Raw genomic sequence first — 21,397 nt, forward strand, 5'->3', positions numbered from 1 at the left:
TAAAATTAACCTTGAAAAAAAGTCTAACTCATGGAAAACACATATGCTCCTCTGAAATAAGCTAGAGGCTTAATGTCAGTTATGCTTCCTTCTGGTAGATGAGTGTCTCACCTCAAAAGCCATCAGAGATTGCATGCAAAACATTCAGGTTTTCTATCTTAACATTTAGCCTTCCCCTTTTAAATTTGTAGATATCACCACAGATAAATGGAAGAACCAGGGAGCAAGCTGGAGAGAGAAATGAGCGAAGACTTCCTTGTTTTCCCAGCCTGTGACTGACATACTTGCACTGCAGGATTGACGTGTGGGTTCCACAGCCCAGTGGTCAGCCACAGAGTTGTACTCAGCATCCTGTGCAGGATAAGGGAAGTGGCTCTTCTTATCACCTTCAGAGTGATTTGATACAAACAACTACTCCGGATCATTGATGTCCTAAGTGACCTTTGGAGAAATGGACTTAGAAAGCTAATTGAGAGCTAATCCAATAGGTTTCCCCAGAGGTACACTAGTAGATTTCCAAAGTGACTAAACAGGTTGCTAAATTCCTGGAGATATCATCTGTTGAATGAGATGGAAGTTTTCATGTTGGTGCTGAAAAGCCTAATATTGGCCAATGTCCACAGGACAAAAAAATTAGCAAACTTTAAAAAAAATGCTTTCATTTGTGCCTTAAATCGTATAGGTGAGGTTTGCAAATCAAGTTTTCCTTGCCTCAATGAATTGACACTATTAATAAACATGAAAGTATCTTTTTAAAGTATATTTGACTTTATTGTACTCTATATCCCAGGGAAATATTTTCCATATATTAATATATCACTTCTCAAAACATTACAAATTACATAAAACAGCATTTAAACATTAGAATTATAATAGTAAAAGGGGAATAATTCACTATTTTTAAATTTAACTCTCTATCTTTATCCTCCTCTTAGAATTACCTAATGGATGTGGTCAATTACCTTGGAGAATATGCTTCTATATAGTTGTTGCTGTTGTTTTTTGCACTAGACCCTGGTTATTGGAGGAGGTCTTTGAGTATGTGATCAGTACTTGACCCCAAGCTGGCCCTAGGCAATCATAATCTCCTCACCCTCTTCTCTGTTGTTAAAATGTATATTCCACACACCATTCCCAGAGTGGGAGCAGTTTTGAAGTGCTGAGAGCAATGTGTTGCTGTGACCATCTCAACCGTGTACCTGACTGAATCTAGGCAAGGCTCCCATAAAACCTTTTAAGAGTCTGGTGTGTGTGGGTGTGGAGATCTACTCATCTTGCAGACACCCAAGACAAGCCTTATGTGTAACTTCCCTTTCTTATTAAAACTGCTGCCTACCAACCTCAGTACTCATCAATGGATGGATGGGTAATGATGTGGTAAATACATACATATACAATGGACTACTACTCAGCCATAAAAAGGTGAAATCTTGCCATTTGCAACAATACGGATGGACTTCAAGGGTACTCTGCTAAGTGAAGTAAGTTAGATGGAGAAAGACAAATACCATATGATTTTACTCACATGTAGAATGTAAAAAAACAATAAAAAAAAATGAATGAACCAAACAAAAACAAACACATAGATACAGAAAACAGAGTAGTGGTTACCAGCGGGGAAGACGGTAGAGGGCAAAAATAGGTGAGGGGTCAACTTTGTGGTGACAGATGGAAACTAAATGCTTGGTGATGAGCATGCAGTGGTGTGTACAGAAGTAGAAATCCAATGTTGTGCACATGGATGATACCTAGCATAATAAACCAGTGTTACCTCAATACAAAAATAGGTTTTTCAACAAAGAAGGGAGGAAAAAAGCTGCCTCTGTGCCCATGTGTAGGGGCAAGGAGCATTCAGATTTCACCTGGGAAGCTTCCGAGTTTACAAAACAACACGTCATTAGGTGTAGTTAAATGAGGACAAGACCCCAGGAATCTCTAAAGCAATTGTCTTTTCAACAATATCCTCCAAGGCTCCCATGCAGTCTTGACACAGACCGGACCCTAGTGTAGAGCCTGTTGTGCTCAGGGGATAGCCGAGTTGCGCTGCGAGGCTGGAACATAGGGACATTGGTTGTGGGGCAGCCCAAAGCCAAGCTCCAGGTGTGAGCACCAGGACCCAGGCAGCACGCATAACCTCCTAACTTCAAACTGATGGCTAACAGAGCTGGGCAGGGCAGGAACACTCAATGAATACCTGTTTAATTAATTAACTAATGATAAAGGAAAGTGGCAGAATAAAAAAGTGTGTGTTAAATTTTAAAAAATAATAGTGTCAAATTTTAAAACAAGCAAAGCAAGAGGAGTCAATCAAAGGTGGTGAGACTTTTATTTAATTACTGTGCCTTTTATTTAATTACTATGAATCATAAAATGTGCAATATGCTAAAACTGACAAAATCATGTCAGTTTAGACTGACTAAAGAAAGAATTCTATGGAACATAAGCCCTACTCCTTTGTTCTCAGAAAGATGAATTTCCCAACTTTCCAACAGAATGACTGTCTCATCTTTTCTAGAAATTTTCTAGAGACAAATGACTCCACATCCTCCTGAGCAGATTGACATAAAAATTTCATGAGAATAAACCTAATGGTGTCAGATATAAAATTGGTGATTAATCACTGTGTCATCTTGAAACTTAATTTTTCTTACTTACCCAGTAAATCCTTTGTAAGGCTGTTTCTATTTAATTTTATTTATTTTTCTGATAACAGAATTATAAATATAAAAATTAGAATTTATTTCTAGAAATTTTGGAAAACTGGAAATTACAATGAGAAAAATGAATCACTTGTATTCCTGTCAGCAAGCATTCCAGCATTCAATTCTCCTTATATTTTTAGTATATTTCCTCCTGGAATTTTAAAATTCACAAATGTGAGAAAAATTAGGATTATTTACTTAGTGTATATTTGTCTATAGCTATATGTCTATACACAAATATGTAATACATATTTAAACAGTGTTGCATCATCATTTTTAATTAACCCTACATCATTTGTATAGCACATAAGATATACTGACAACAAACAGGAAAAAATGTGGAGCAAAAATGAAATGGATATATCAAGCTCAGAGTAATAGAATTACCATAATACAGCATTAAATTTAACACTAAGCTTCCTTGCTTAAAAAATTTTTGATACAACAAAATCAGGTCTGCTTCTGCTATCACATAACAAGTGGCCCACAGGGCTTTTGTAACCTTTGCTTGATTGAATTACTGCTACTGAGAGATTCAGTGAAGCATTTTCTACTTCATAGCAGTCTCCATCATTATGATATTTATAAATATCAAAGAGCAGCAGCCTGCAGACAAAAACTTCCACTGGAATAACATAGCTTTTTCAAAATATCCAGTATAAACAAACCCATTTCTAAGTCCCTACTGGATTCCATCCCTGGGTCGGGAAGACACCTTGGAGAGGGAAATGGCAACCCACTCCAGTATTCTTGCTGGGAAATCCCATGGACAGAAGAGCCTGGCAGGCTACAGTTCATGGGGTTGCAAAAGAGTCAGACATGACTTAGTGACTAAAGAACAAATAGTGAAATCATTAACTCCCTTTTATCTTACATGTTTGTGGTGTTTTCTAATTCCTTATACTTTAAAGAAATAAGCACATCAAAAATATTTAGAAGTGTTATTGATTCAAGACTTACATGTGCTTATATGCACATTTTAGCATGAGAAAAGGTTTTTCAAGTGATAAAAAATAAGTGACAAAATAATAAGTTTATTAACTATTCTACAATCATTGTCTCTGAATTTTTCCTGAGTTTCATTTTCAAGAATGAATTAGTTGGAATTACATTTACTACAGACTCCATACATAACTTCAGTTTTGTGTTATATGCATTGTATGTATAACTTCATGCCAAAAATTATCCTTGTTCAAAAGAAAATTTTGGTTCTTCCCTAAATGATATGACTTATGGAGGACCAACAAATATTTAGGCAAATTTTGATTATCTAGGTGTAAATTTCTAATAATACTGATATTTGATGGAATAAATATTTTGATTTCTCAAATTCATTCCCTAAATCAGTAAAAGAACACATTTAAATGATTTTTAATTCCTCACTAGTAAAACAGTACCTTGTACACCCTCTGCTGGCTTTCAGGAGTAATTTAAACTTTCTTATATGTGTATAGTAATCAAGCATAGACAGAACAGAAACACTTTAAATGTTACATAAAGACTCTAATCATAATAAAAATCCAAGTAAAATAATCACGTTTATGCTCTTTTACACTTAAAAAGGAGGAAGACGGTGGAGTATCTTCTCCTGTAAGAACTCCAAAATTACAACTTGCTGCTGAACAAACGTTGACCGCAGGGTCGGACACGGCTGAGCACTCATGCACGTTTTTTATGTATTCTGGGCATGAGTCCCTACCAGATGTGAGACTTTCTCCCAGTGTGGTGGCTCATGTTTTCATTTTCTTAATGATCTCTTCCAAAAAACAAAATTTTTACTTTAATGAAGTTGAATTTATCAGTGCTTTCTTTTTTGAATCAGGCTTCTGTTATCACACGTTCAAGTAACCTTTGCCTAAGTCAAGGTCACAAAGATTCTCCTGTGTTTTCTTCTAGAAATTTTATAGTTTTAGCTTTTCCCTTTAGACCTATGAGCCATTTAAAGTTTTATATAGGTCAAGGGTCTGTTTTCTCTTTCTCTTTTTTGCATATATGATTATCCTATTGGTCCAGCACCATTTATTGAAGGAATTCCTGCTTCACATAGATATGAAGTCGGGGAAAGAAATACTAGAATTAATAGCCTTTTGGGATTATTAACTTAATTTTTAATGATGATTGTGTTTAGGAACCCATTGACAAAATTCCACATCTACTCATCTTGCAGCCTCCTCAATAAAACATTTCTTAGAGCTTAGTTGAAGGACATATTCCCAACTGTCTCTCGGTGGGGCATGGTAGTAAGGGGCTGAGCAGATTCATTCAGCATTTCTGAGCTTTTGGACTTATTCCTTTAGCTATGCCAGCAACATTCCAACATTTCCACATTGTAAAATATGGATTATTGATGAGTCCAGGCTTCAAAGATCTACCTCACCAGGTTATGTTCACATGCTTAAGTCAATAGATTAACTTTCATATTCTGACAATGCATCCATGATAACAATTCAGCCCAATTATACCTTATACTTTATCCTCCTTGATCTAATCCCTTAAAATTTACCTTGACACACATTCTCTAATTTCTTGCCGGTACCGACTGAGAGGTCCTGAACCCCTTTGGGTGTGTAGGCCATCTCCACATAGAGCAGTCCTCGGACTTTCCATCTCTGCTAGCAGTAATGGATGTGTTGTGAGGGGAATTAGATTGCGAGGCAAGTGCAGTCATCAAAAGGCTTTCATAATGAAGAAGTTTTGTTTGTTTGTTTTTCTATATGTCTTTGAGTGAAAGACCTATAGGTGGGAGTGGGGAGAACCTCAAAGTTCTCAGCTTCATCCTTGCTGCTCAAATGACCCTTTATCCTGGTTTAAAATTCTACCCTTTCTGCCACCAATACTTTTCTATAAGCACAAGAGACCTAGTTGACTTAATAATTTATTTGAATTGTGAAACCCTCAGAATTGGACCCTGGACTTGGTTCTTACCCTCTGGGCATAAGAAATGAGGGACTCTTTCAAGATTTCTTTTAAGCTTACTAAATGTCCATGCCAGATATTTTTGGGTTTTAATCACTCATTTTCCACATATATACACTCTAGAGCTATCAGAAGGAGCCAGGTGACTCCATGAATTTTATAATCACTGTTTTTGCTAAAGCGACTGAGTTTTACATTCACTTGAATTCCCAATGCCATATTCTGTCTATATGCTTCATCACCTTCTAGCATCAGTGATCATTTGAGTAATCGTAATGTCTCTGCACATCATGTATTCTTGCCTGGAAAATTTCATGGATAGAGGAGCCCGGCAGGCTACAGTCCATGAGGTAACAAAGAGTTGGACACGACTGAGCACACACACATACACACACACACACACACACACACAGTGTCTCTGCATGTCATGGATTACCCATGTCCATTTCTCCCCAGCACTCTGCAAGAATGTGAGAAATCCATTCCTAAAATTTGAAGTTCTGCTTCCCAAGGCCACTTTGGGTACTAATTATTGTACCAATCAAGATCCTAACAGGAAACAGATGATATAAACTGGGGAAGAAGTTCATAAGGAAACTATTCACACAGGTATAGGCAAGGTATAGGGAAACACCAGTATATAGAACTATATCACTTCCAAATTCTTACCCCTCCCAACTCCACCCTTAGGACTTCATTTCACTGTCACACAAAATACAGATTTGGAAATCATCCAAGATTGTCCCTTTTCTATTATATACCACTTTCAATGAACTAAATACCAAGTCCTCCTAAATATACAGCTAAAATATCTTCTCTTCCCTACAATTTTGTTCCTACCTAGTGTGGCATCATGGTTCAGTTCTTACTGAATCATGAGAATTTTTGTACAACATAAATTGCATATCCTGGAGCAGCAGGAGAGGATGTTACAGAAATAACAAGGAACTAGGTCCTGGAGAAATCCATTGTCATAATGAGAAGTTCATTTTCTTTAATTCACAGCAAAAGAAACAAAATGGGATATCAGAACCCTTTATACTTTTATATTATTTGTGTTATTGCAGTTGAATACTCAACTTTAGAAAGCCCATTAATACAACATCAGCACAAAAGATGTGAATTTTAATATGTAGCTCATCCAATTACAGCACTATAAAGAGAATGAGGAGAAAAGCAGCTATAAACATCCAACCGCAGATTTTAAGCAGTCTCTTGCTGTGATTTTAGATAATGCAAATTTTATGTTCACGTCTCATCTTCGGAAACAAAATGCATAATATTAAGGGCCAATATACCTGGGAATTATAAACCTTAACACAATTCAGAGAACTTACAGATTTTGTTCTTTATTTTGATCAGTATTGCTGGAGAAGTGTTCAGTTGTGTTATGTGAGATGACGAGAGCCAACATATAGAGGTCTGTTTATTTCAAATATAGTACTATTTATTAATTATAAAGTATCCAGATGAAACATGTCCACAATTCTCCCTACCTATGCTGGTTTGCCTATTTCTTTTATATTAACCACAATGTAACATGTAACTATGTTCACTACAAAATGTGAGGGCAAAGAATAACCATTGGTCATCTACCTGTGTTTTAGCAGATTTGTTAATGTAAAGTGTGGATTGCTACATTACTTGCAGATTAAATGTAAGCTGAATTCATATATTTTACTTAGGCCATAAGGAATTTTTCAGACCAGACAGCCTTTTACAGTCATCTAACTTTGGTTCAAAAAGAACATATCTGTTAGAAAGAAAGAGCAAATGTCATCTGTTCCAAGAAAAGGGCTCATTAAATCTCAAGGTGATAGCTAGGCTTTTCTGTCATTCTAAAATTAATCTTTACATTGTTAATGATTCTTTATATGCACTGGAGGGAAATACATCCGACTTAAGAAATATATAGTTCAGGTTCCCATTCTTCCTAGAACCTCTTGCCATCAAATCCACATTCTTCAGTTCCCTAATTTGGATTTCCAGTCTCTTTTTTTTTTTTTTTTAAGGTTTGAGGCACTTAAAATTCCAGAAGATCATTTTGAGATGTAATGTTAATTGCTTTAAACAAAAAAAAAAAAAAAAAAAAGAAAGCATTTATGGACTATGGAAAGCACATTTCCTTTCTGAAATATCCAGATAAATCTGGAGAACTGAAAGTTTCTAGAAGCATACTACAATATATTAGGATATTATTGAAAAGGAATGTGATGATTGCTTTGCTTCTTTTTTTTTTCACTGAAATATATTTGATTTATAATGGTATATATGTGTGTATATACATATATACACATTATATACATATATACATATGACAGGTGGCACAAAGGTAAAAGACCCACCTGCCAATGCAGGAGACACAGGAGTTGCGGGTTTGATATCCCTGAGTTGGGAAGATGCCCTGGAGTAGGAAATGGCAACCCAGTCCAGTATTCTTGCCTGGACAATTCCATAGACAGATGAGCCTGGTGGTCTATAGTCCATGGGGTCACAAAGAGTCGGACGTGACTGAACGACTGAGCACATGAATATTTGTATATATATATATATATATGTACACTTTTTCAGATTCTTTTCCATTATAGGTTATTATACTGAAGCCAGTTTCCTGTGCTTTACAGTAGGTCCTTTCTGTCTATCTATTTTGTGTATAGTAGTATGTATCTGCTAATCCCAAAGTACTAATTTATCCCTCCCCAACTTTCCCTTTGGAAACTGTAGGTTGTTTTCAATGTCTGTGAGTCTATTTCTGTGTTCTAAATAAATTCATTTATATTATTTTTTAGATGCCACATGTAAGTGATATCATATGTTATTTGTCTTTCTCTGTCTGACTTACTTCACTTAGTATGATAATCTCTAGGTCCATTTGTGTTGCTGCAAATGGTGTTATTTCATTCTTTTTAGGGCTGAGTAATATTCCATTGTGCATATATGCCACCTTTCTGTCTATTCATCTGTTGATGGACAGTTAGGTTGGTATAGTAAATAGTGCTTCTATAAACATTGGGGTGCACATATCTTTTCAAATAGAGTTTTCTTTAGGTATATGCCCTACAGTGGGATTGCTGGATCATATGATAACTCTATTTTTAGTTTTTGAAGGAATATCCATATTATTCTCCATAGTGACTACACCAATTTATATCCTCACCAACAGTGTTGGGGGGTTCCTTTGTTCTCCACATCCTCTCCAGCTTTTATTATTTGTAGACATTTTGATGATGGCCATTCTGACTGGTGTGAAGCAATAGCTCAGGGTAGGTTTGATTTGCATTTCTCTAATAATTAGCTGAAGCTGAAACTCCAATACTTTGGCCACCTCATACGAAGACCTGACTCATGGGAAAAGACCCTGATGCTAGGAGGGATTGGGGGCAGGAGGAGAAGGGGATGACAGAGGATGAGATGGCTGGATGGCATCACCGACTCGATGGACATGAGTTTGGGTAAACTCCAGGAGTTGGTGATGGACAGGGAGGCCTGGCGTGCTGTGATTCATGGAGTCACAAAGAGTTGGACACGACTGAGTGACTGAACTGAGCTGAACTGAACTGAATAATTAGCAATGTTGAGAAATTTTTAATGTGCCTATTGACCATTTATATGTCTTCTTTGGGAAAACGTCTATTTAGTTCTTCTGCCCATTTTTTATTGAGTTGTTTGTTTTCTTGATATTAAGCTGTATGGTCTGTTTGTATTCTCCAGCAAGAATACCAGAGTGGATTGTCATTTCCTTCTTCAGGGTATCTTCCCAACCCAGGGATAGAACCTGGGTCTCCCTCATTGCAGGCAGATTCTTTACTATCTGAGCCTCTAAGGAAACACAGAAATTAATCCCTTGCTGGTTTCATCATTTGCAAATACTTCCCCATTGCACTGGTTGTCTTTTGATTTTGTTTATGGTTTCCTTTGGTCTGTAAAACCTTTTAATTTTAATTAGGTTCCATTTGTTTAATTTTTGCTTTTATTTCCATTATCTGAGATGGATCAAAAAAATGTTGCTATGTCAATATTTATGTCAAAGAATGCTTGTGTTTTCCTTTAGGAATTTTATAGTATCTGGTCTTACATTTAGATCTTTTAATCCATTTCAAATTTGTTTTCATATGTAATGTTAGAGAATCTTCTAATTTCATTCTTTTACCTATAGCTGTCCAGTTTTCCCAGCATCATTTATTGAAGAGACTGTCCTTTTTCCATTGCATATTTTTGCTTCTTTTGTAATTAATTGATCATAAGTGTGTGGATTTATTTCTGGGCTTTGTATCCTGTTCCATTGATCTATATGTCTGTTTTTGTGTCTGTACCATACTATTTTGATTGCCATAGCTTTGTAATATAGTCTGAAGTCAGGGAGTATGATTCTTTCAGCTTCATTCTTCTGTCTCAAGATTGTTTTGGGTATTTAGAGCCTTTTGTGTTTCCATACAAATTTTAAAATTGTTTGTTCTAGTTCTATGAAAAATGCCATTGGTAATCTGATAGGCGTTGTATTGAACCTATAGATTGCCTTAAGTAGTATGCCTATTTTAACAATATTGAGTCTTCCAATTTAAGAATATGGTATATCTCTCCATTTGTTTGATGGTTTTTTGTCTTTAATTTCTTTCATCAGGGTCTTATAATTTTTGGAGTATAGATCTTTTGCCTTATGGGAATAAATTCCTAGGTATTTTATCCTTTTTGATGCAATGGTAAAAGGAATATCCTTATTTTCTCTTTCTGATATTTCACTGTTAATATACAGAAATGCAGCTGATTTTTGTGTGTTTATTTTTTATCCTGCAACTTTACCATATTCATTGATAAGCTCTAATAGTTTTAGGATTTTCTACATATAGTAGTATGTCATCTGAATATAAGTATTGGAGCATCTCTATTTTTTCACGTTCTTTGGAGCCAATTGCAGGAAGCGATTTTTTTTCCTACATGTCATGTGTACAAATTATCATTTCAAATTAATTAAAATAAAGTATTTTTTCTTTTAAAATGGTGGTAATTATTATAGCTTTATGATAATATAACTAGGGGCTTTCATCTTTCAATAAACCTGTGTAAGAAAGGGTTGAGAAAAATAATCATACATTTTTACTCTCTTTCAGACGTGAAAAATATTCAATACTATTTTCTTATACTTTCTTTCCACTAAAATTGGATATTTATGTGGTCCAAAAGAATTTTTTTAGAGCATAAAAAGGGATCTTTTTTGTATTTTGTGTTGAACAGCAGAGATTTTACTGGTCAACTCAGAAGAGTTAGTTGGACTGGACATTAATTTATTTGAATGTGCCTGTGTCATGGTTACCCCAAAGGGGTGTAAAATGCTGTGCCAGCATGTACTCTCCAAAAAAAAAAAAACCAAACTCACCATGGATTACTGTATAGTAATCAGTCTGAAACTGATGAAATACAGAGCAAGCAAAGTTTTCAAAGGGCTTAAATATCTGTCTTGATTGAAATTTCACAGATAGAATTTCTAGAGTTATCTGTACAGCAGTTTGGGGTAGATGTTAGAAAATTGAGTTTCTGTTACTAGCTTAGAAACCAAACTGTTCTATGACCTTGAATAAATAATTAAGCAGTATTTTACTTTATATATTCACACATATAAATTCTAAATTATTTTTGGAATTCTTTTCTATAAAATCTAAATGAAATATACTTGAGTACAGTTAATTGAGCCATTTTTGGTAAGGCCTAAAAGTAGTATTTATTACTCTTTCAATATGTAATCCTGAAGCAGTTTATCCCATTTTCACAGTATTAGCAACCAACTTGAAATTGTCATCTGCAGAATGTCACGAGACTAAGCATTCAAGCTAGTTCTCCAATTCTTTAATAGCTTCTTTTAAAGTGGCAAAACAGAAAAAAAGATTTTGGGGGGAGTGGGCTCACCATGAGTCTTGTGGGATCTTGGTTCCCTGATAGGGATGGAAGCTGTTCCTCACACGGTGGTAGCACAGAGTCCTAATCATTGAACTGCCAGGGAATTCCCAACAATTATAATTTTGTAGTCACAACTATAAACATAGATTTCACCCTTTGTCAAATTATAAATATGCAAGTTGATCATTCAAGTGTATTTGTTCCTATCATACTTTACATAAATTACTACTGTTTCCCAGCTTCAGCCATTATTGGGGCTGTGTGTCAAGTCACTTCAGTCTTGTCCAACTCTGCAGCCGTATGTACTATAGCCTGCCAAACTCCTCTGTCCATCAGAATTCTCCAGGCAAGAATAATGGAGTGAGTTGCCATAGTGCCACCTGGGAAGCACTTTTGGGACAGTAGATTACTGAAAATTCTTAAACTATATCAATCAAGAGCAGGCAACTATTCTCTCCTTTCCACTAGATTAGTGGCTTCTGATTTCAAGAACAATATTCTACCTTGCTAAAGCCTGTGGTGCACAAAGAAGTTGTCAGGACTCCTGCGGATGGCTCACTTATTAGCAAAGAGGAAACTGAAATTGTAGTCGCTCAGTCGTGTCCAACTCTTTGCAACCCCATGGACAGAGGAGCCTGATGGGCTCCTCTGGAAAGTTTTAAGTCGCTCAGTCATGTCCAACTCTTTGCAACCCCTTGGACTGTAGCCCACTAGGCTTCTCCATCCATGGGATTCTCCAGGCAAGAATACTGGAGTGGGTTGCCATTTCCTTCTCCAGGGAAGAATACTGGAGAGGGTTGTCAATTCCATTCTCCAGAGGATCTTCTGAACCCAGGGACTGAAGCTGGATCTCCCGCATTGTAGGCAGGTTCTTTACTATCTGATCCATGAGGGAAGCCCTACTTATAGGCCACTAATGTGAAAACATTCCTATTAAATCTAAGAATGTAGATAAGCCTTTAGAGTTAACAATAGCTGAGCATACACCCTATGAAACAGATAGAAATGTCCAGAAGTATAAATTGTGTTACTCCATGTTGCAGAATACATCTCAAAAAGTAATTTTAAAGAGCTGGGCCTGGATTGCTGTAAATTTTAGGCCTTTCTTCTCTGATTCAAAACTTAGATTTGTTTTTTAAATTAATTTGTTAATAAAGTATATAAAAATAAATTTGCTTGGAAAAGCAATTTGAGGATAAAATGTAATAAGTGAATTTAGCAGTAGTTTATCACTTTTTAATAAAGGAAACAGTTATTGTGAATGTCTACAATTTAAAATAATACATCCAACCTGAAAAGGAGAGAGTAAACTCCTGCTGCTGCTAAGTCGCTTCAGTCGTGTCCGACTCTGTGCAGTCCCAGAGACGGCAGCCCACCAGGCTCCCCTGTCCCTGGGATTCTCCAGGCAAGAACACTGGAGTGGGTTGCCATTTCCTTCTCCAGAGTAAACTCCTAGGCAGGTTGATAAGAAGTACGGGGTCCCTGAGGAGGAGAAAGGAGTCTGGGGCTCTCAAGGAGAAGGAAAGGACAAATTTTTTTTTTTCCTACATTTCTTAGTAAGGATTATATAACAACAATGTATCCTGCTTGAGGACAGTTTCTCCTTTTTGAAAAACCTTTTGACTAATCCTGTTATCTTAAAATGTGTTTTATGGGAGTGGGTCTGGTAAGATCTTTCTATTGTTAATTTTAATCCTGTCATCTTAAAATGTAAATAGTGGGAGAGGGTCTGGTAAGATCTTTACAACCTTGAGACATTCTTTTGATTTATTGTTCACAACCAGTTGAAAAAGTATATAGCTCCCTTGCTAAGACTTGTGGGGGGGGGGGGGTGGGGGGCACTCTCTATCCCCTTTCTGATGTCTATGTCAGAAGCTTTCTCTGTCCCTTTACATATTTTACTAAAACTCTGCTACACAAAAGCTGATCAAGCCTGGTCCCTGGTCCCAAAGCTAAATCTTCTTCTTAGGAGATCAAAAATCTGACATCGTTCACTATTAGCTATCAAAACTTTAAACAACACTGTTAACTGGCTATTTTGCAGTTTTTCAGTCTCTAAGTCATGACCAACTCTTTGTGACCCCATGGGTTGCTGCACACCAGGCTCCCCTGTCCTTTACTGTCTCCAGGAAAGTGCAAGTGAAAGTCACTTGGTCGTGTCCTTCTCTGATTCTTTGCAATCCCATGGATTGTAGCCCACCTGGCTCCTCTGTCCATGGAATTCTCCAGGCAGGAGTACTGGAGTGGGTAGCCATTCTGATCTTCTGGTTTGCTCAAACACATGTCCATTGAGTTGGTGATGTTATCTAACCATCTCATCCTCTGGCACCCCTTTCTCCTTTTGCCTCCAATCTTTCCCAGCACCAGGGTCTTTTCCAATGAGTTGGCTCTTCGCATCAAGTAGGCAAAGTATTGGAGCTTCAGCTTCAGCAGCAGTCCTTCCAATGAATATTCAGGGTTGGTTTTATTAGGTAGGTAGAATAGGGAAAAGGAGTCTAAAATGGCGGTGGCTAAAAGACAAGGAAGGTCAAAGGAAGGTCCGAGGACCAGGGTGAAGACTTTAGGCAGAACAAACAGGACTCCTGGCTAAGCCCAATTTGCATAGGGCAGGCCCAGGTGGAGGGAAAAACATATAAAAGGAGGAGCCAAAGCGCTTTCTCACAGACTCTTTCTCCCGCGTGTGTGCGCTCTTTCTCTCTCTCTCCTGCTATCTTCTAAATAAAATAGAGCTGTAACACGGTTTGTCCAAGATTCAAAAGCTGTGACGCGCTGAGGGCTTTAACATCCGTCGCTCCAATTCTTTGTTGTGACAAGACAAAGAACCGAGGAACATACAGTCGCATGACAGTTTCCTTTAGACTTGACTGGTTTGATCTCCTTGCAGTCCAAAGGACTCTCAAGGATCTTCTTTAGCACCACAATTTAAAAGTATAAATTCTTCAGTTCTCAGCCTTCTTGATGGTCCAACTCTTACATCCATACATAACTACTGGAAACACCATAGCTTTGACTATATGGACATTTGTTGGACATTTGTTTGACTATATGGACAGTAAAGTGATGTCTCTGCTTTTTAATATACTGTCTAGGTTTGTCATAGCTTTCCTTCCAAGGAGCAAGACTCTTTTAATTTCATGGCTGCAGTTGCCATCCTCAGTTATTTTAGAGCCCACTACCAGCTATACTCCAATATAAAATAAAAAGTTAAAATAAGTAAATAAAATGGTACATTAATACCCCATTACCAAATTATACATTGGTTATGAAAACGAAATCCAAACTACTCTTCTCAAAAAGCAAGAATAAAGTGCAGGTCACACAAATATGCTAATGTTTTTTAAACAAATTCAGATTTACTGAGCACACATACACAAATAAAAGCACAAAAAGTCACCTTCGAAACCTACTGCCATAGTAATTAACTTAAGCAGAATTTCTAAAAGACTTTCTCCTAAGCATGGCACAAGAGAGGGGATGGTATTAAAAATCCACTTGATTTTTTTTCCACTTCTGTGAAGAGAACTCCTTCTACTAGTTTCTCTATTTCTCTTGTATTAATATTCAGTTCAGTTCAGTTCAGTCGCTCATTTGTGTCCGACTCTTTGCGACCCCATGAACCACAGCACACCAGGCCTACCTGTCCATCACCGACTCCCAGAGTTTACACAAACTCATGTCCATCGAGTCAGTGATGCCATCCAGCCATCCCATCCTCTGTCGTCCCCTTCTCCTCCTGCCCTCAATCCCTCCCAGCATCAGAGTCTTTTCCAATGAGGCAACTCTTCACATGAGGTGGCCAAAGTATTGGAGTTTCAGCTTCAACATCAATCCTTCCAATGAACACCCAGGACTGATCTCCTTTAGGATGAACTGGTTGAATCTCCTTGCAGTCTAAGGGACTCTCAAGAGTCTTCTCCAACACCACAGTTCAAAAGCATCAATTCTTCGGCTCTCAGCTTTCTTCACAGTCCAACTCTCACATCCATACATGACCACTGGAAAAACCATAGTGACTACATGGACCTTTGTTGGCAAAGTAATGTCTCTGCTTTTCAATATGCTATCTAGGTTGGTCATAACTTTCCTTCCAAGGAGTATGTGTCTTTTAATTTCATGGCTGCAATCACCATCTGCACTGATTTTCAAGGCCAGAAAAATAAAGTCTGACACTGTTTCCACTGTTTCCCCATTTATTTCCCATGAAGTGATGAAACCAGATGCCATGATCTTAGTTTTCTGAATGTTGAGCTTTAAGCCAACGTTTTCACTCTTCTCCTTCACTTTTATCAAGAGGCTTTTTAGTTCCTCTTCACTTTCTGCCATAAGAGTGGTGTCATCTGCATATCTGAGGTTATTGATATTTCTCCCAGCAATCTTGATTCCAGCTTGTGCTTCTTCCAGCCCAGCATTTCTCATGATGTACTCTGCATATAAGTTAAATAAGCAGGGTGACAATATACAGCCTTGACGGACTCCTTTTCCTGTTTGAAACCAGTCTGTTGTTCCATGTCCAGGTCTAACTGTTGCTTCCTGACCTGCATACATATTTCTCAAGAGACAGGTCAGATAGTCTGGTATTCCCATCTCTTTAAGAATTTTCACAGTTTATTGTGATCCACACAGTCAAAGTCTTTGGCATATTACATATACTATAATAATAAAATAGTACATTATAATAAAATTATTTTAGTATGAATATACATAATATAAAAGACCAAATATAGGAGGATCTCATAGTTTGATGGATAAGAAATGGAGTTAGGTCTTCTATAACCATGAGATGGTGAACTATCTCTGTTCTATATTAGGAAACCAAGGTCTCTCAGTGACATCCCAGAGAAGGCAATGGCACCCCACTCCAGTACTCTTGCCTGGAAAATCCCATGGACGGAGGAGCCTGGTAGACTGCAGTCCCTGGGGTCGCTAGAGTCAGACATGACTGAGCGACTTCACTTTCACTTTTCACTTTCATGCATTGGAGAAGGAAATGGCAACCCACTCCAGTGTTCTTGCCTGGAGAATCCCAGGGATGGGGGAGCCTGGTGGGCTGCCGTCTATGGGGTCGCACAGAGTCGGACATGACTGAAGTGACTTAGCAGCAGCAGCAGCACCATGGTGCCCATTTTAGGATTCCACCTTTGAAGCACCTCTGATTTATATCTGATTTCCCTAACTTGGGATTATGGCATTTGGCTGCCTCTGCTTCATATATAGTGCGGGAAAAGGGGTCAAAGTTCATCAGTCCCTTCCTGTGGTTTTGTCTCTATCCCAGAGGAGAGTTCTTGCCTGGAGAATCCCAGGGACGGGGGAGCCTGTTGGGCTACCATCTATGGGGTTGCACAAAGTCGGACACGACTGACGAGACGCAGCAGCAGCAGCAGCAGAGGAGGAAGTTTGGCCATAAGGAATTCAGTTTACTCTAGCATAGAATCATCATTTGAGTGTCACTATACATCAGAGGTTCAACAATAAAACTGGTTCATTAGGATAACAATTCTCTGAAACCTGTACAACTACACTGTATCACCATAGACGTAACTACAAGTAGAAATTTTCCTTGAACTAAGCAACCTTTCTAGCCAGGGATGAACTATTTTTGGTGTGTAAAATAGTGCTTTGCCTTCGCTAATGGATGCTGGACAACCTGTAAGGCTGACAAGAGACAGGATCAATTTCTAAACCTAATCAGTTAACACATAACATTCTATAAGCCCTAATTTCACCAATTCAATATAAGGAATAAAGAATCACTCACAATTAATCCTTAGGAAACTTGCACTAAATTCCCATGGTGTTGTATCCCCCTGTCTTCTCTCTCTCTCTTTTTTTTTTTTTGGCTAAAAGTTTTATTCATACACTTATCCTACAGTAATTAAGCACCTAAAACATGTTGGGAATTTTGTGTCAAATGAGACAAAGCCTTTAATTTCTAGTGAAAAGAAAAAATTCTAAAGATAAACAAATGTCAAAGTCTTGGTTGTTATATTGCACTTTAGTTTTTTTTTAATTGGAGAATAATTGGTTTATAATATTGTGCTGGTCTCTGCTATACATCAGGGTGAGTCAGCCATAAGTATACATGTGTCCCCTCCTTCTTGTACCCCCCTCCCACGTCTCACCTCATCCCACCCCTCTAGATTGTCACAGAGCAAATCCCCACTGGCTATCTGTTTTACATACGGTGATGCGTATGTTTCCATGCCACTCTCTCAATCTGTCCCACCTCTCCCTCCCACCCTGTGCCCACAAGTCTGTTCTCTGTGTCTCTCTTCATTGCTGCCCTGCAAATAGGTTCATCCATAACATCTTTCTAGATTCCATATATGTATGTTAATATATGATTTTTGTTTTTCTCTTTCTGACTTACTTCACTCCATGTGACATGCTCTAGGTTCATCTACTTCATTAGAACTGACTCAAATGTGTTCTTTTTATGGCTGAATAATATTCCATTGTAAATATCTACCACAACTTCTTTATCCATTCATCTATCAATGGACATCTAGGTTGCTTCCATGTCCTAGCTATTGTAAATAGTGCTGCAGTGAACAATGGGATACATGTGTCTCTTTCAGTTATGGTTTTCTCAGGGTGTATGTCCTCCCAATCATTTTAATACAATTATTTAATCTCTTTAACATTGCTGAAAGAGATACATATTTGTGCCAGCCATTATCTATTATTGTTTTTAGCCTCTGAAATTGAGTTGTAACAAAAGTTGTCCCCACTTAGACCCCATGGCCTCTGTTGTTTTTGGTCAGGTAAACCAGGCCTCTGCAGAAAAGTACAAGAAAGGTTTCCCAAACCTCATGTAGATCATGGGGACTAGAGCAATTGAAAACGCCTTGCATAATAAATAGAATTACAAGATACGGTACGGGCATGCATGCTAAGTTGTGACCCCATGGACTATAGCCCGCCAGGCTCCTCTGTCTATGGGATTCTTCAGGCAAGAATACTGGAGTGGGTTGCCAAGCCCTGCTCCAAGGGATCTTCCTGACCTAGGGATTGAACTGGCGTCTCTTATGTCTCCTGCATTTGCAGATGGGTTCTTTACCACTAGCGCCACCTGGGAAGCCCATAAGATATGGTAGCATGCAAATATTCTGTTTATGAACAAAGAAGTTCCCATATACCCAACCATTTCTGCACTAAATGCTGTTGCAAATGCACAGGCTAATAACTTGCTTATTTTGAATATACCAAGAACTGAGCGTGGTTAAACTCAACTGTGCTGAGAGAAGACAATGATCATGTGATATTTGGGTTAAATGACCAAGAATACAAGAATAATAATTACAAGAAAAACAATGATTGTTTTAAAGAAATTCTTTCAGCTGTGTCTTACTTTGTCAATCTCAGGCGTGGACTGTATATCCACTGTCATCTCCTTGGTTCAGAGCCCTTGGACAAAATGACTGCTTCTTGAAATTATCTGCTTCTGGAGACTTTTTTGACTTGGTCTCAATTTAAATCTCATGTGAGTAGAAATCCACTGCTTTGATAGTTTGTAGCTTGGTTAGTAGTTCACTTGTGTGACACATGAGCCTATAGTAAGAATAGAAATGGTTCCCAGTAATGCTGAAAAGCATTGCCATCTTGATATGTGTTATTGGTTGTATTGTATTCCCTAAAAAAGATATTGGGTTCGATCCTTGGGTTGGGAAGATTCTCTGGAGGGGAAAGGCTACCTACTCCAGTATTCTGGCCTGGAGAATTTCATGAACTGTATAGTCCATGGGGTTGCAGAATCAGACACGACTAAGTGACTTTCACTTCACTTCATTTCAAAAAAGATATACTAGAATCCTCACCACTAGGACCTGAGAATGTGACATTATTTAGAGGTAAGGGCTTTACATAGGTAATCATGTGAAAATAAGGTAATTTGGGGTGAATCCTAAAACAGTATAACTGGTGTATTTATCATAAGGGAAATTTGGAAACAAAAGCATGTACCCAGGGAGGACACCACATAAAGACTAGACTTCTGCTGCCATGTGCCAAGGAGCCAGAGACAGAAGAGAGACCTGGAGCAGATCTTCCCCACTGTCTGCCTAGGGTGACATGAACAATTCTAAAAGATTATCTTTTGTCTTTTGCCACAATAAAGGCTTTAGTCAGAACTATTAATTCTGGAATCTGGAAGATCGAATATTATGTAATGGATGGCTACATTTTTGGTAGACACAGCAAAAGAGGATGCCTTTGTAATTTCTAAAAGAAAATCCATCTGTAAGTCGTATCAAGATGAACTAAAAGGGTTCTGTAAGATCAGTCCTGGACATGCTTTCCTTAGTCATTGCTGTAGTCACATGTTTTCCCTTCATCCTGAAAAGGAATCAAGTTGCAAGAGTAAGGTTTGACTTTTGTTAAATAGGGATATATAAAAGAGATAATTTAAAAAGCTTCATAAATGCAAAAGTTGCTGATAGAGAAATCTTGAGTGTTGTCTAAAAGTATTATAACAATGATTGTTCAGGAGGTGCAAATCATGGAGTTGGTGAGACACAAACAATATATTGGCAGAAGCTTCAACCTGTTTGGCAGATGTACTCACATTTTGCAAGCCTAAAAAGTATGCCTTGGTTACTAAACCATGGAATAGGCTAAAAGAGGCAACCTACTGGCTCTCATGAGCTAATACTCCAAATATAGCATCTTTTCTTTCTTTAACGGAAGAGAAGAGGGTTTGGCATGGTTGGGATACCCAAAGTGGAAGACAGTTGAAGAGAAGCAGTGAAAAAGGAGAAAGCTTCTTCATTTCTGCTTCCCATGGAAGAGACTCAGGAACTATTGCTTTAATAAACTCATGAAGGGACTGAGCTATTTTTTAAATTAGGCATTTATTGTTTGTAATAACCAGTCAATCCTCAAAAAGAAAATGGTTTCATTGTTTTTCTTAGTTTAGAACTTTGGTAACATGGAAATTTTATGTGTTCTGGTGAACAGAAAGTATCCATGGCTGACAGATTGTGACCCAAATAATCTGTAATTTCTTAGCAAAATTATAGCTTTTTTCTACGTGGTTTGTAAAGTTTTTCAGTTAATCTTAAGAACAGTTATAGGAAGTCTTCCTGTGAAGTGCTTAGGTTAGTAAAGGCACAATAATCTATATACTGTACAAGAATGAACTCTCAAAGAAAAATGAATTCTTTTGTTTAGATTGACTTGTTTAGATGGAGGGAAACATGAGGATTCTGTAAATCCCTGAGGTATAAACATCTAGATATACTATCCATTTTCCCACAAAATAGCAAATATTAACTGGCTTTATGTGTCTAGGAAGGAAAGCTGCATATAGACTGACTACTGTGAAATACTGACTTTTTCAGGGGCTGGAAGATAAGGCATATTTGTATTGGGAACTGCTAGGTATCTGGGCATCAAAATTCCATCACCCACCTTGAGATCATGAACAAGCGGGGGCAGTCTCTTTTGATCAGCTTCTTACCTCCCTGTGTGGGAGTACAGATGTTGTCATCCTTATTCTAATAAAGACTCAATAATGAGTTTTATTCCTGAACTTTCTTCAAGTTTGAATAGATATTGGGATGACCTCAAAGGGGAGTTATAAGGATTCATTTGACTTTTATTAGGTCAATTTCCAATATTCTAGTCACATCAATAAGTCTTTAAACTGAAGAGTAGAAGGAATCTGATCTAATGTTGCACCAGGCAAGGACAGTACCTGTGAAGGAACTGCTGTAGTTTGGGTGGCTCTGATGTGGTGCCCCCTGGCAAACATGGAATTTCATGATGCTGTTACAGAGCAAGTATCAATTAAGCTTGCTGGAGCAGAGGCACACAATGGAAATTAGTAAAAGTTACAAGACTAGTCAAATCATAGATGTCAGTGTCTTTCAGAGACAACCTCCCATTATTTT

Source organism: Bos indicus, chromosome 5, assembly GCF_029378745.1.
Source record: "Bos indicus isolate NIAB-ARS_2022 breed Sahiwal x Tharparkar chromosome 5, NIAB-ARS_B.indTharparkar_mat_pri_1.0, whole genome shotgun sequence".
Taxonomy (NCBI): domain Eukaryota; kingdom Metazoa; phylum Chordata; class Mammalia; order Artiodactyla; family Bovidae; genus Bos; species Bos indicus.